Here is a 12,783-nt window from a genome sequence, read left to right on the forward strand (position 1 = left end):
TCTCTTTCTCTTAATGTAATGCATAAATTGTGCTTTTGCTGAGATGTACGTCGCTTTGGACAAAAGCGTCTGCTAAATGAATAAATGTAAATGTAAGTCATGATAGGCCACCCTGATTTGCTTTGGACGCAACCTCGGTCACAGGTTTGCACATGGAACATGGAAACATCATGCAGAAAAACAAATGCATAACCCCTTGTTGGGGTATTCTGCTCATTTATTGACATTTCTTTTATCATTTCTATAATTTCTAATGTTTATTGAAGCATCTACTCACTTCTCTTTTCTTCTGCCTCCATTATTTTAGTTCTGCTTATTACTCTAACACATAATGTCCCGTATATCTGTGTTGTGTGACGGTTTGTCATTTGTTTCATCGGTAACCTTGTGAACGAGCTCTGTCTTCAGGACACAATGTTATTTGAGAATATAGTTGATTCCCTACTTGCAAACTTCTAAGTGACAAATTTTTCGCAGGTACAAACTTTGAGAATTATTTAGGCTGGCGTACCGATCCGAACCGCGCCAAAGTGTCGTCCGTTACACCGAAAAATAAAGAATAGTAAGCGCTGCCTAAAGTTTTTCAAAAGAGAAAGGAAGGTGTAAAAGAAGCAAACTGGAGGTAAACAAGCTGTAGATGATGCCACGGCTTCAAGGACTCTCAGCCCCCAGATAAGATCAGTCGGCGACAAATCATAAGGTATACTGCATAACGGTAATCGTGCAACAAAGGCACATTTGCGTGATTAAACACAGGCATAAACACAGATGGACACACAGGAATTTGGGTGAAGTCACATACGGACCACACAAAGCGCGGAGGCACACAAACACACACGGTCACTCATACGTGGAAGTATTTTTCAAACACTACACATAAATGTGGCTGCGAGCGCAGCCTTCCCCTCAACCTATTCGGGCAGCGTTGCGCAAGGCGTACATTTGGAAAAAAGGTGCTTCCTGAAGTGATAAATGGGCCAGGACAAGAAGCCAGGTCTCATAGCCCCAAAGAGAGTTCTCGTCTAACTTCCATATCTGATGATGTCATAATTCCTGGTGACAGCATGATAACCATTAGCTAAAGAGCTTCAGCGGACGGTGAACGCGGTGCTGACAATAAGGGGAAGCACTCCTTGTATTCCCACCGCGCCAAGATCAGCAGGGTTAGATCGACTCTGGGAGAGTCTGACAATCTCTGCATGTTCAGCATCAACTCCCTTCAGAGTCCATTTAACCCTCTCGGTGTTGATCTAACGCTGCCGAGTTTACTGTGCGTTGCCTTCCGCTGGTTGGGTAAAAAAACAGCAACGCGAGCCAAAGGCAGAAACCTCCTGTCAGTGATTGAGGTCTGTTTTAGTATTTTCTCCCCTGTTTATCCAAGCTCTGTCATACACACATATGTGAAGGTCGGAGGTCAACCTGCACTCAGCGGACCAGTGAGATTCACCCGCTGGATCGGCACGCAACGCGAACGAGGAGGGCGAACCCCCGGCCACACCGGGGGGAACGTCTGTCTGAGGGAAAATTGGAGCCGTGTCCGGAACCTCAAATCCGACTTCCTGCCGGGCCCCGTGGGTCGGTGACGGACAGGCAGGCTGGGGGGGGGGAGGGGGGCGGTGCGGTGTCCTCATGCTGTCTGCATAAACCATAGAGATAACAGCATCTATGTGGTGTTGGCAGAGGTCCTGGAGAACATACAGCATGCAAACACACACACAGAATCACTTATAAACAGGGACGCGCACATTTACTCACTCACACACACACACACACACACAGACAGAGCGCTCTCTTCCCAGACATGAGCCTTTGACCTCGGTTCACTTGCACTGCCATAGTGACCATCCCACACTGTGACCGGAATATTTTAGCGAGTGTCACACAACATGGCGAGTTCATCAAATGACACAAAAGCGCTGAAAAGCGAAGTCACTGGAGTGCGGTGGCCTCTCCCCAGCCGTTGTCCTCGCACCCCGAGCGTTCCCGCACAAGAGAGCCGTTTCCATCAAGCGTCTGGCACCAGCGGCAGAGCCTCTCCGAATGAATCCTACGAGTTTCACTCGCGTGAGTGTTTCTGCGAGGGTGAACCAGGGTGTGCTGCAGGTGCCGGCTCCTCCGCTCTTGGCACACACTCCATCCTTGAAGGATGAGTGACGGGTTGCATTGAACAGGCCCCTCTCCAGATGGGACCCCCTAATCCACCCAGGATGGAGAGTTCCTCTGACTGAGGTAGTCGCACAAGGCTTGTCAGTATGAGGTCTGGTTCAGCAGAAACACACACAAGTTTGTTTGCACATACACACACAGCACCGGGGAGAGTGTAGGGGGTGCTCCTGCCTTCGGATTCGATGGTCACAGGTTCAAGTCCCATCTCTTTCTCTAATGTTCTCGGCTAAGGTGTTTGCCCTGAATTTCTCTAGTGAAAATGACTCAGTTGTTTAAATGGGTAAATCACTAAGAAGCTTAATGGTGTACGTTCCTCTGGAAAAGATGTAAAAACGCACTCAGCGTCATACTCTCCCACACACGTATTCAAAAAGAACTACAAGATCTCATGTCCGCATACATGCTAGTCTCTATACGTGCTGCATAGGAACACACAACTTTGATACCAGTTGAGAGTCATGTAGGTACCCAAAGAGGCACGCATACCTCACACCTTCCCGCCACCAGACTGACACACACATGCACAAACTCTCCAAGTCATACTTAGGTACACACCACCGAGGCCCTGCCATGCAAACATTCCCTGTCAAACACACACAGAGAGATCACAGGCTGAAGACAGCCCACGCAGGTGTATCAACAGTTACCCTGCAGGCAATGACTTTCATCCTCCCCTGGAAAGAACATCCCCCCGGCATGCTTCCTCACTTCCTCCTGCTCACCTGCCGTTAATGTATACCTGTTTTGCTTCAACTGATCCAAAGTCATCAGCAAAATCTAAAGAATTTTTTATTTTTTTTTAAATTCCTAAGTGCATATGCATGAAACAGCTTGCACCATCTGCCACGGTAAAACTGTACTGAAGATAATGTTCGGCAAAATCAGAGCGATATTTTTTAAAAACGACTTATTACGCATATAAATGTCACTAGTAGAGGCCATTCTGCCAGTCTCGCTCGTTTGGATATTCAGTATCACGAACACTGAAATACAACCATTTAAAATAAATGAATGTTAAAATATTTAGAATTTGAATACTAATTTGACAGTGGAATTTAACGCTGCAGTGAATGAACCAAAAAACTGCTAAATGTATGTATGACTCTAAAAAACGCCATCGCGATATTACAGTAAGGCTCATTATCATTTATGCCAATTATCTGAAGAACAGTGGTATAAGAACAGAGTTTTAGGGTGTCCAAGTCCAACACCAGTGTATGCCCCCAAAGCCAACTGTATAAAGTAATAAAAAAACTTTAACACTACACAAAGCTGGTTTAATACTATATAAAGGTATTTATAGGAACACATTAAGCCCCAGCCATGGTCTGGACATATTCCAGGGTAGAAACTGCATTTTGAAACAGCACCTTTTGAATTTATTTAGATACCGAAGACTGTGTTCAATAGGGAGATATGAATTTTTCAAATGGGTCAAACACTGTAAACGAGAAAAACTAAAACTGTGCGGTGAATATGGGCTGAGAAATTTTCCAAGGAACTCAACTACAATGAATGAATCAGCATAAACATACGTGGAAATATTGTTCATAAGAATATGCGCGTAGCAGTTGTGACCATTTCTATATAAAATGTGTATGGTTTTGTGTTACAGACAAGGACAAACAGCGCATATCTTACCTGTTGGTAAAAGAAAATGGCAGGAGAACGACTGAGAAGAGAAAAGAGGGAATTATGGGAATTGAAGTTCTTTAAATTGTGCCAGGAACAACCCATTTGGAAAGCAGGTGGTGGAAGCAAACTGGTCTCATTTGCATTTACATTTATTCATTTAGCAGAGGCTTTTTTCCAAAGAGACGTACATCTCAATGAAAATACAATTTGTGCATTACATTAGGAGAAAGAGACATAGCTGCAGATGTGTGATTCTTAAGTAAACCTAGTTTGTTACTTTCCACTTGATGCACCGATGTTCATTGCTCGAGCAGGTGCATAAAACACAGGATAGATGAATCCTGATAACCTTCCTATAATTTTTTTTTTTAAAGGTAGACAAACATTTACGTACAGTACAGGAGTAGCAGCTGTGTAAAGGCTTATCTGGGTCTGATCATAAAGTTACGGTGCATGAACATTAATACCATACATGAGCTGGAGAGATCTTGGGCGAAGTGGGTCCGTTAAAGGTGAGTTTTCAGACCCTTCTTGAATGTAGACAGAGTTTCAGCACTTCTGAGTAAGAGGGGAAAGTTGTTCCACCACAACGGAGCCAGAACCGAGAACCTCCGCGATTTACCTTTCGTGTGTGGGACCACCAAGCGAGCAGAAGTAGACGAGCAAAGGGGTCTGGCTGGGGTGTAGCAGCTGATCAAGCTCATGGTTGCTATTTGAATTAAAAAGGGAAAATGAGAAATATAATGCTTTTACTGTGAAAAAATAAAATTACTTTTCTAGGTATTGACATGGACATTGATTTTATTTTTTTGTGGCACGTAATCATCAATGAACAAATTTAAATTGTGAGTTTTTCTCCTGGGGGGCACGATGGCACAGTGGCACAGCAGGCTTGGCCAGATCCTGTTCTCCAGTGGGTCTGGGGTTCAAGTCCTGCTTGAGGTGCCTTGCGATGGACTGGCATCCTCTCCTGGGCGTGTCCCCTCCCTGGGCTGCCAGGTTAAGCCCTGGTTCGCTGCGACCCCACTCAGGACAAGTGCTTTCAGACAATGTGTGTGTGTTTTGCTCCTGAGTGGAATGATTGAGGGCAGAGTTTCTTGTACATAGCTGGCCTCATCTCACAGAAAGAAGAGAGTGTGGAATGAAGAAAGCTGTAAGGTTAAGAATTGGGCTGTTGAAGCTGTTGGTTGCTGACCAGTGAACACCTATGAATAGATACTTCGGAGATTTTCCCACACGTGTTCAATGTTTTCTTGAACAATTCTGTATTTGAAGTAAATTACTGTGGGTCCCTATTTCCTCCCTGAGTATGGCCATCTGTCACTCAATCAAAAGTGCCTTTTCTGGTCCAATGTGTTGGTATCTAGCTTAAATCACCTGGTTGCTGCTCCAGGTTGGACTCCTTATCTCCTCACACCTGTGGTGATACGGTCAACTTCCTGTTAAGGTTTGCTTTTCCCACACCTAGACGTGGTCCTCAGACCTGGTGTGAGAGAGCAGATGAACAGAACTGTAGTGTACTCACACTTGTATTAGGGGTGAAACAAAAGATTTACTGTATTCTATAGGGGATTGGACTTTCTCCTGCAACACCCTGAAATTGTGGAATTCCCACCCTAAGAAGGTCAGCGGATATCATACACCAGACACCTTGTATCTACTCAGTTAGCCAATGCTTTTCTCCAAACTATCTTACAAGGTTAAGATACCAACACATTTGACCAATTTAAACAGCTGGGTAATTTTGCTGGTACAATTTAGAGAAGTAACTTGGCCAAGGATACTACAGCAATAGGCGAGATTCCAGCCAGTGACTTTTGGATCCAAGGGCAGCAACTCTAGCAACTCATTACGCTACTAGCTGCCCCTTTGGATTGAGCCTGAAGTTCAAAATTGCTGTGAGCCAATGCATTTGTGTACTTTCTTCCCCTCTCTCTCATAATTTGTTTTATGATTATAGCTTTTTTACTGCTCTTCTTCCTAGTACAGCTCTTTTTTTCAATTTCAGTGTAAAACACAGTAGTTTATTATTATAATCAAATTTATATGTTCAGAAAATAGTGATCAGTAATGACCTTTATGCTTTCAGTCGGACTTATGGCCACATGACGACCTTCTGCAGATCTTCTCCGAGGGACCAGTGCTCCTAACCCCCGTCTCTCCTCAAATCTCAGACCCATTCCAGAAGACATGTGGTCACAACACTTCATACATTTATTTAGCTGAAGCTTTTTTTGTACTAAAGTGATTTATAGTAATAGTATATTTACTGTAATTTTCCTTTTTGTACAGCTGGAATTTTTTACTGTATCAATTCAGGGTAAGTACCTTCATCAAGTGTACTACAGCAAGAAATGGCAATTGAACCCATATCCTTTGAGGGCAAGGCAGTGATCCTAACCACATCACCACAGGCTACCTCCCAACTGTTCAGTTGTGCAGCAAATCCTTTCGCATCCACATCTTCCCATTGTATGAGGGATGCTTTTGTCACATGGCAAGTGGTGCTGCCCTGAAAAGCAACACATGAATGTGAAGGAAGAGGCCAGGAAATGCTGTCATACAATCTGAATTCTTGGCTCCTGTATCTGGGTCAGAAAGGATTAAAAATGCAGGCTGTTAGAAAGCGAATGTACCCCCCACCCCTCAACCCCCCCAATCTGCCAGTCCTGAGGTTTATAGAGCACTGGTAGGAAAGGAGGGAGAAGCTCTTGTTTTGTCTTTCATGGTGGAATAAGGGTCTATGTGTGTGTTTGTGTGTGGAGACCGGTCGAGACGTCGTGCATTATTTACACCATCCTCCTCATCGTTTGTCATGTTTATGCCCATCTTGACAAGTCTGTTTGGGTATCGTGCAACTGCTCGGCAGTGGCAGACCAGAGGGATCAGAGTCACAGAATAACAATGAGAGCTGTGGAAGGATAGGACCATGGCAGTTGAGGGGATTGAAGATGATCAGGTTTTGCCTGTTTAAGACCGACAGGTGCCTTGGTGCCCCCTTCTGCGACTCCCGGCAGCTGCCACCTGGCCATGACAGCCTCGGGGCATCGATGATGATGGTGTGCCAGCAGTGGCTAACAGGGTAATTATTGGGGTGCAGCCCCGTGACCGCCGAAGGGCAGGCTGGTGTTCCGCTACGCTGGGGAGCGCGCCCGGTTACCTGTGGGCAGGTTAATCGGCTTATTTGTCAACACCATGTGGCCATGACTGATGATGGCCCTGGGCACCTTGTGCAGGGCCAACAAAACCATTTAAAGTTTTCAAAAAAGCACAGATGTAATTCCAGTGTGTATGTGTGTGTGTGTGTGTGTGTGTGTGTGTGTTCAGCCCATCCAACATTCACACTCTGGCAAGTCTTTGTTATAGCAGCTTCTGTGGTGGGTAATTATCCAGGTGCAGACTTGTTGATGCATGTGCTGACATCCTGCCGAAGTGTATAGCCAGGCATAGATCTAAATAAAAGGAATCGGGGACACTGGCAATGGTAAACTTCATCATTGTGCCACGTTAAAATGTTGGTGACACAGGTAAGTCAGCTGAAGCTGTTAAGCAGGTCTTTTATGCTTTCCGGAAGCTTGGAAGAAGTTTTCCACACTTGGAATAAGTTGTGTCAGCAGGTCTGGCATCTTTGGATTTTTGATCTGTTGTTTGACTGGTACCCAGAACTTGGTGTCAAGTTGAACTTTGTCCTGGGCAATTCACAGTTTTCCAGCTGCCTCATTCTCAGTTAAAATTAAAAAAAAAAAAAAAATAAGGAAGCATACACAGTTACCGTGGCAACATAAATCCCACCCCCAAACTCTGCACTAAGCTTCCCTTTTTCTGGCCGAATCTGACTCAGCCTTCTTTAGAAGGACCTCGTCACGGGTGACTCGAAGCACGCTGGGCTGCGTCCGTGTTTTCCGTTGCCGCTGCCATTATTTTTTTTCTGCAAAAACTTGTCAGCTGTGTAATCTGTGTTGTTTAGTTGCTGAGGATACGGCCGCAAATGCGAAACAACATGGCTTATATAACTCACGCAAAGAGTTTACACAGCTTACGGGTTTCGCTCAATTCCCGCTTCCACGAGTCCGTTAATCGGCAGTTGCCCAGACGCCGCAGTAATTAATCATGTCGGAAATGGGGGCCTCATCACGGCTGCAATTATTCTCCTCCAGAGGAGTCAAACACTCATTAGCTTCCCCGCTATTGTAGCTGCTGGGTTTCCTTCGTGCCTTTTTTCCTCTGGCTCAATGTGACCATGCATCGTTTTTCGGGGAGAAGACGGGAAAAGTGAGACTGTGAGACTGTCCACTTCCCTGTTGGTAAGCAGAAGGAGAATGGAGTGTTGTGCGTCTGCTCTAAATTCCCAAGGGTGGTGTTGGTGGGGGTGGGGGGCCCTAGCATCTTGACAAAGCAGCCTTTTCACCTGGGGAGCATGGGCTGTTTCCCTCTCTCAGTCTTAGACGAGGTAGGAGGGAGGTGTAGGGTAATGGGGGCAGGACCCAAGCTTTCTTTCTTACCTCCCAAACAGGACATCCTACCGTGGATTTTGGACTCGAACCCCTGCTGGGTGGGAAAGGCATGAAGCAGTCAACAAGATACCAACCATTCAAACACCCCGCAAATTGTGCCAGTCCCTCCTCCAAGGTAAGCGCGCACACATTGGGAACAGAGAGCCATTGACCACGTTAAAGTCGTTTTATGGGATAACATGGTAAACAGCAACCTGGAGACCAGGTCTTTTCGGCAGGGTGTTGTGCTTGGTGAATGACGTATGCCATAGAGCAGAGCTAAAACCCTGGCAGCACCACCCCCGACAAAACAGTACAGAAAAAGCCAGATGTAGGAAAGTCAAGGGTCCTAAAGGTGTCCCAGTGTGGCACGTTGCACCGTAGGGTAACCCTGGACTCCAACCCCTGGTAAAATGCAGCAAAAAAAAAAAAAAAAAATAGAAAACATTTGATATATTGTCAAAAATATATTAACCGTGTTCCTGGGCCATCATACTGGTGCTAAATAAACATTGTGTTTATTTTCCTGGAGCCAAGAGCAAGAAGCACGTGTCGTCTCCTCCTCCGCCTCTCGGCACAGAGGCATTAAAATGTCTAACAAATCCCACAAACCACATTATCAGCGGTTATTGGCTCTTGTTTACGGTAAACATAACAAGCAATATTTTTAAAAAGGCAGTTTTAGTGCACTCCTGCCCAGCGGTCCATCAGACACATGCGGTCAAGAAGGGGGCCAGTTCTCCAAGTTTAATTGCAATCATCTTGCAGTAAAGGCTCTGATTTCAATTTTTTTATGATTTCACCTCTCATTCAGAGGTCATATTCAGTTGAAATGGGTCATAAATATCAGCTTGGAACAACAGTTACTGACAGTGGATCCGCTCTGGTAAGGATGTAATAAATTTTCAATAGTCGGCACATCAAGCACTAAATTCCTGCATCTGTGGCTATTTGAGGAGGAATTCTTCATAAATTATGTTCATTTTACTTGGCTCCTTAACAGTTTATATAGTATTTTACTAACACACTGCGAGCATCCATCACTCCAGAATCGATTGCAAAATCCATCAGTTTATCTTCATTTTGTTGACACATACAAATTTAACTTAGAGAAGTGCACTTATTATTGTATACATCATCAGTGCATTTATATACCAAAGTAGTATTTTTGTATCTTTTCAAACAAGGTTCAGTGACTTTCTGCAGGCCAGCTGGGAGGTCACGTAGTGGACGGAAAACAGAATTCGTGACGTGTTTGCTTTAAGGGTGGATGAGAAAGAGAACAGAGTGAAATTGTTTTGTCACATGTAGCTGTGCAAATTTCATCTTACATTTATTCATTTAGCTGACACTTTTCACTAAAGTGACTTACAACTATTTACCCATTTATACAGCTGGGTAGTTTTACTGGCACAGTTCAGGGTAAGTACCTTGCTCAAGGGTACTACAACCAGAGCTGGGGATTGAACCCACAAACTTTAGATCCAAAGGCAGTAGTTCCAACCACTACACTACCAGCATGGCAAAGATGTACAGTAATGCTGTGTATTAATATTGGTATCAGTCTGCCCATGATAAATGTACAAACTGTACACTTACTGTAGTGGTTAGAACTGTCCCTGTCGCACAGAGCAGACTGGAGACCTGGATGTGGACCCATTTGCGGGATCGTATATTGCAAAGGTACAAGGGGAAAAACAATGCTCGTGGTCGGGGACAGGTGTGGTTCAGTCTGAGATGGAAATGTGGTTCAAGAGGAGAATCCGAAGACGTGGTCAGTGAAGCGAAGCGAGGGTCGATGCCGTTGGGAGCCTAGGACAGGGACAAAGGGATGGGCGAGGGGTCAAGGAGGGAGATGAACGGAAAAGGGCAGGTAAGGCAATGGCGTTGTGCCGTGAGCGCAGGAGGGATGGTTGTCTCAAAGAGATTCCACAAGTGGGGACTGGTGGACCGGTGCTCTCTATACCTGGCTGCTCTAATTATAGCCAGGTATTTCTCGTTGTGGTGCGGGTGTGGTCGCGACAGTCCCCTTGCAATCAACGAACTTGGGGTTGAACCTCACCTCCCGCTGCCATACACTTGATCAAGGTACTTATCCTGAATTGATACAGTAAAAATACCCATCTGAATAAATGGTTTAATAATTATAAGGCGTTAAGTGCGCAAACCTCGCACTGCAAGGTGCCTTGGAGAAAAATGTCTGCTAAATGAATACATAATTTAAATATCTGTCATTCGAGAAAACTGACAGCAGACGAACTTCGTAATGAGGTATCATATGTACATACATAAGAGGAAAAGTGTAGTTTTTGGTAAAATATATATTTTTTATTTATTTCTTCATACAAAGAAATAGCATGAATGTTCAGTATTTAATTATCTAGAAACTTTTGTTCCATTTTGCAGTTCACTGTGTAAAATTAATTTTTTGATGTACATACCACAAAATACTTGATTTACATGTGTTTTTCATTTTTTTTACATACAGATTGACTATTCTAAATGCCATATTATATGGGTAAGACAAACATCACTAACATTTGTATATTTCTAGAGGGTTGAATAAAACTCAACCATAAATTAATGCAACATAGACAGTGTAACCGCAACAGTAAGGGGAGGGTCACAGGCCTCCCTGTGAGTTATTAATAATAATAAAAATAAAAATAAAATACAAATCAGAGCTGAATTCCTTTACTTCAGCAGTCACAGCGATGTGATGAGACGAGCGTCCCCTTCTGGATCTTTCCTCCTTTCCCATGAAGGACGGTTCCCTTGCGTCAATGGACACTATTGCACTAGAGACACAATAGGATTTCCACCCACCCGCCTCGCTCGTACCGAACAACTGCGTTCTGGTTACCGGTTCATTCAACTTGGTTTATTTTTAAATAAAAGGTATCTGGTTTCTCTGTATTGGACTGTAAAGAGGCACAATATTGTCTTAGAAAAGTACTATATTTATACCCTATTCTTCATCGTAGCGACTTAAGTCTGTGACTCTTTCACCTTGGTATTAGTTGCCAGAGAGGAGAAATGATGCTTACATTCGTTCGGGATGCTAAGGATGCATGACGGAACCGACTGGAAGTGCCTGGGGTTGCGACCCCCTTCCCTAGTGGTGTGGAAAAGCTGACACAGAAGCAGAGCCCACCAGCACATGCCCAAGACAGCAACAATGCTATTGCAACATTTACAAGAAACACATTATGCGGGCCTGTCGGCGTCTGCGTGACGCTGCCCCCACCTGGCTGGGAGGAGGTACCATAGAAGAGCTAAAAACAATTCTCCCGCTGATGTTTGTGGGATTCAAGTAACAAAGACGAACTGCAAAGAAAAAATAATCGATAAGCAACAGGGGTTAGACAGGGAGTCAATGAGGTCGGCTATGACATGATCTGAGTTCCTTGGGCTGAGGGTGCGAGGCTGATGAGAGGTATGGTATCCGGAGGACTCCTAGTGAATGGATGGCAGGGGACAGCTACGTGTAAGTGCATTGTGATGAGAAACCAACTCCCATAATCCCCCAGTCCAAATGTGCATTGACAGAATCCCTCACTGTGTCATTTGTGATCTGCCGTTCAGTGAACCCCGACTGGTCCAGACAACCCCTGACCTGTCGACCTGGGTTTCCCGGTTCCCAGGCTTCGGCCAAAACCCTCTTCAGACCACCGAACCAAGCCTTTGGGGAGGATTTCAGACCGACAGCCAAACAATAGAAACCAAATTATCCTTTTGTTGGATCAGAAGGCTCTCACGGGGACCCTGCTGGAGGTTTTCCTTGACCATCTACCTCCAAGGGGATGGGGGGGAGTAGGCTCTGTCTATTGGGATGTGGGACTGTGGTCAGGATCGATTGGCTAAGCTGCATTACACGATTAGCATAATGTCAGCGAGAGGCACTCGTTCTTACCCGAAACACGATTTAGCCCCTGATGGATGGCCTTTTCATTACAATGGATACAAACAGAGAGCTGGGCTGTTCTCTGAACCAAAGCAACACGATGAGAGGCAATTAGCTCATTGATCTATGCCTTATTAAGTGAGAGGGGCCATCGGATCATCTGAGACACATATTGGCTGGGCTAACCGGTCACATCAGGTCGGGGTGGCCTGACCGCTGAAAGCAGGCTACCTGTAACCAAACAGACCAGCTAAGTACTCAGAATAAAGAAACGCCCTTACATATGTCAATTAGTCCATGAGTGCTAGACAAAAGGGAAGGTATGGCCATCGTGACTAATGCGGTTACCAAATGGATTGGAAGAAGACAATAAAAAAACAGAACGCATGAATCCAATATCGTGTGCGAGTCCTCTTTACCCGTAACACAGTGCTTCTTTGTTTTCCTCCGGTTCTAGATTCCCATTAGTTCAGTCACTGCAGCATCTGGAAGCACCATTAACTCGTGTTTAAATAACAGGATTGTGAAAGAAGAAAGCACAAAAAAAATGTGTGGAATGTTACAAAAATGAAAAAGTGGGCCAAA

The sequence above is a fragment of the Scleropages formosus genome, chromosome 1 (assembly GCF_900964775.1).
Source record: "Scleropages formosus chromosome 1, fSclFor1.1, whole genome shotgun sequence".
NCBI lineage: Eukaryota > Metazoa > Chordata > Actinopteri > Osteoglossiformes > Osteoglossidae > Scleropages > Scleropages formosus.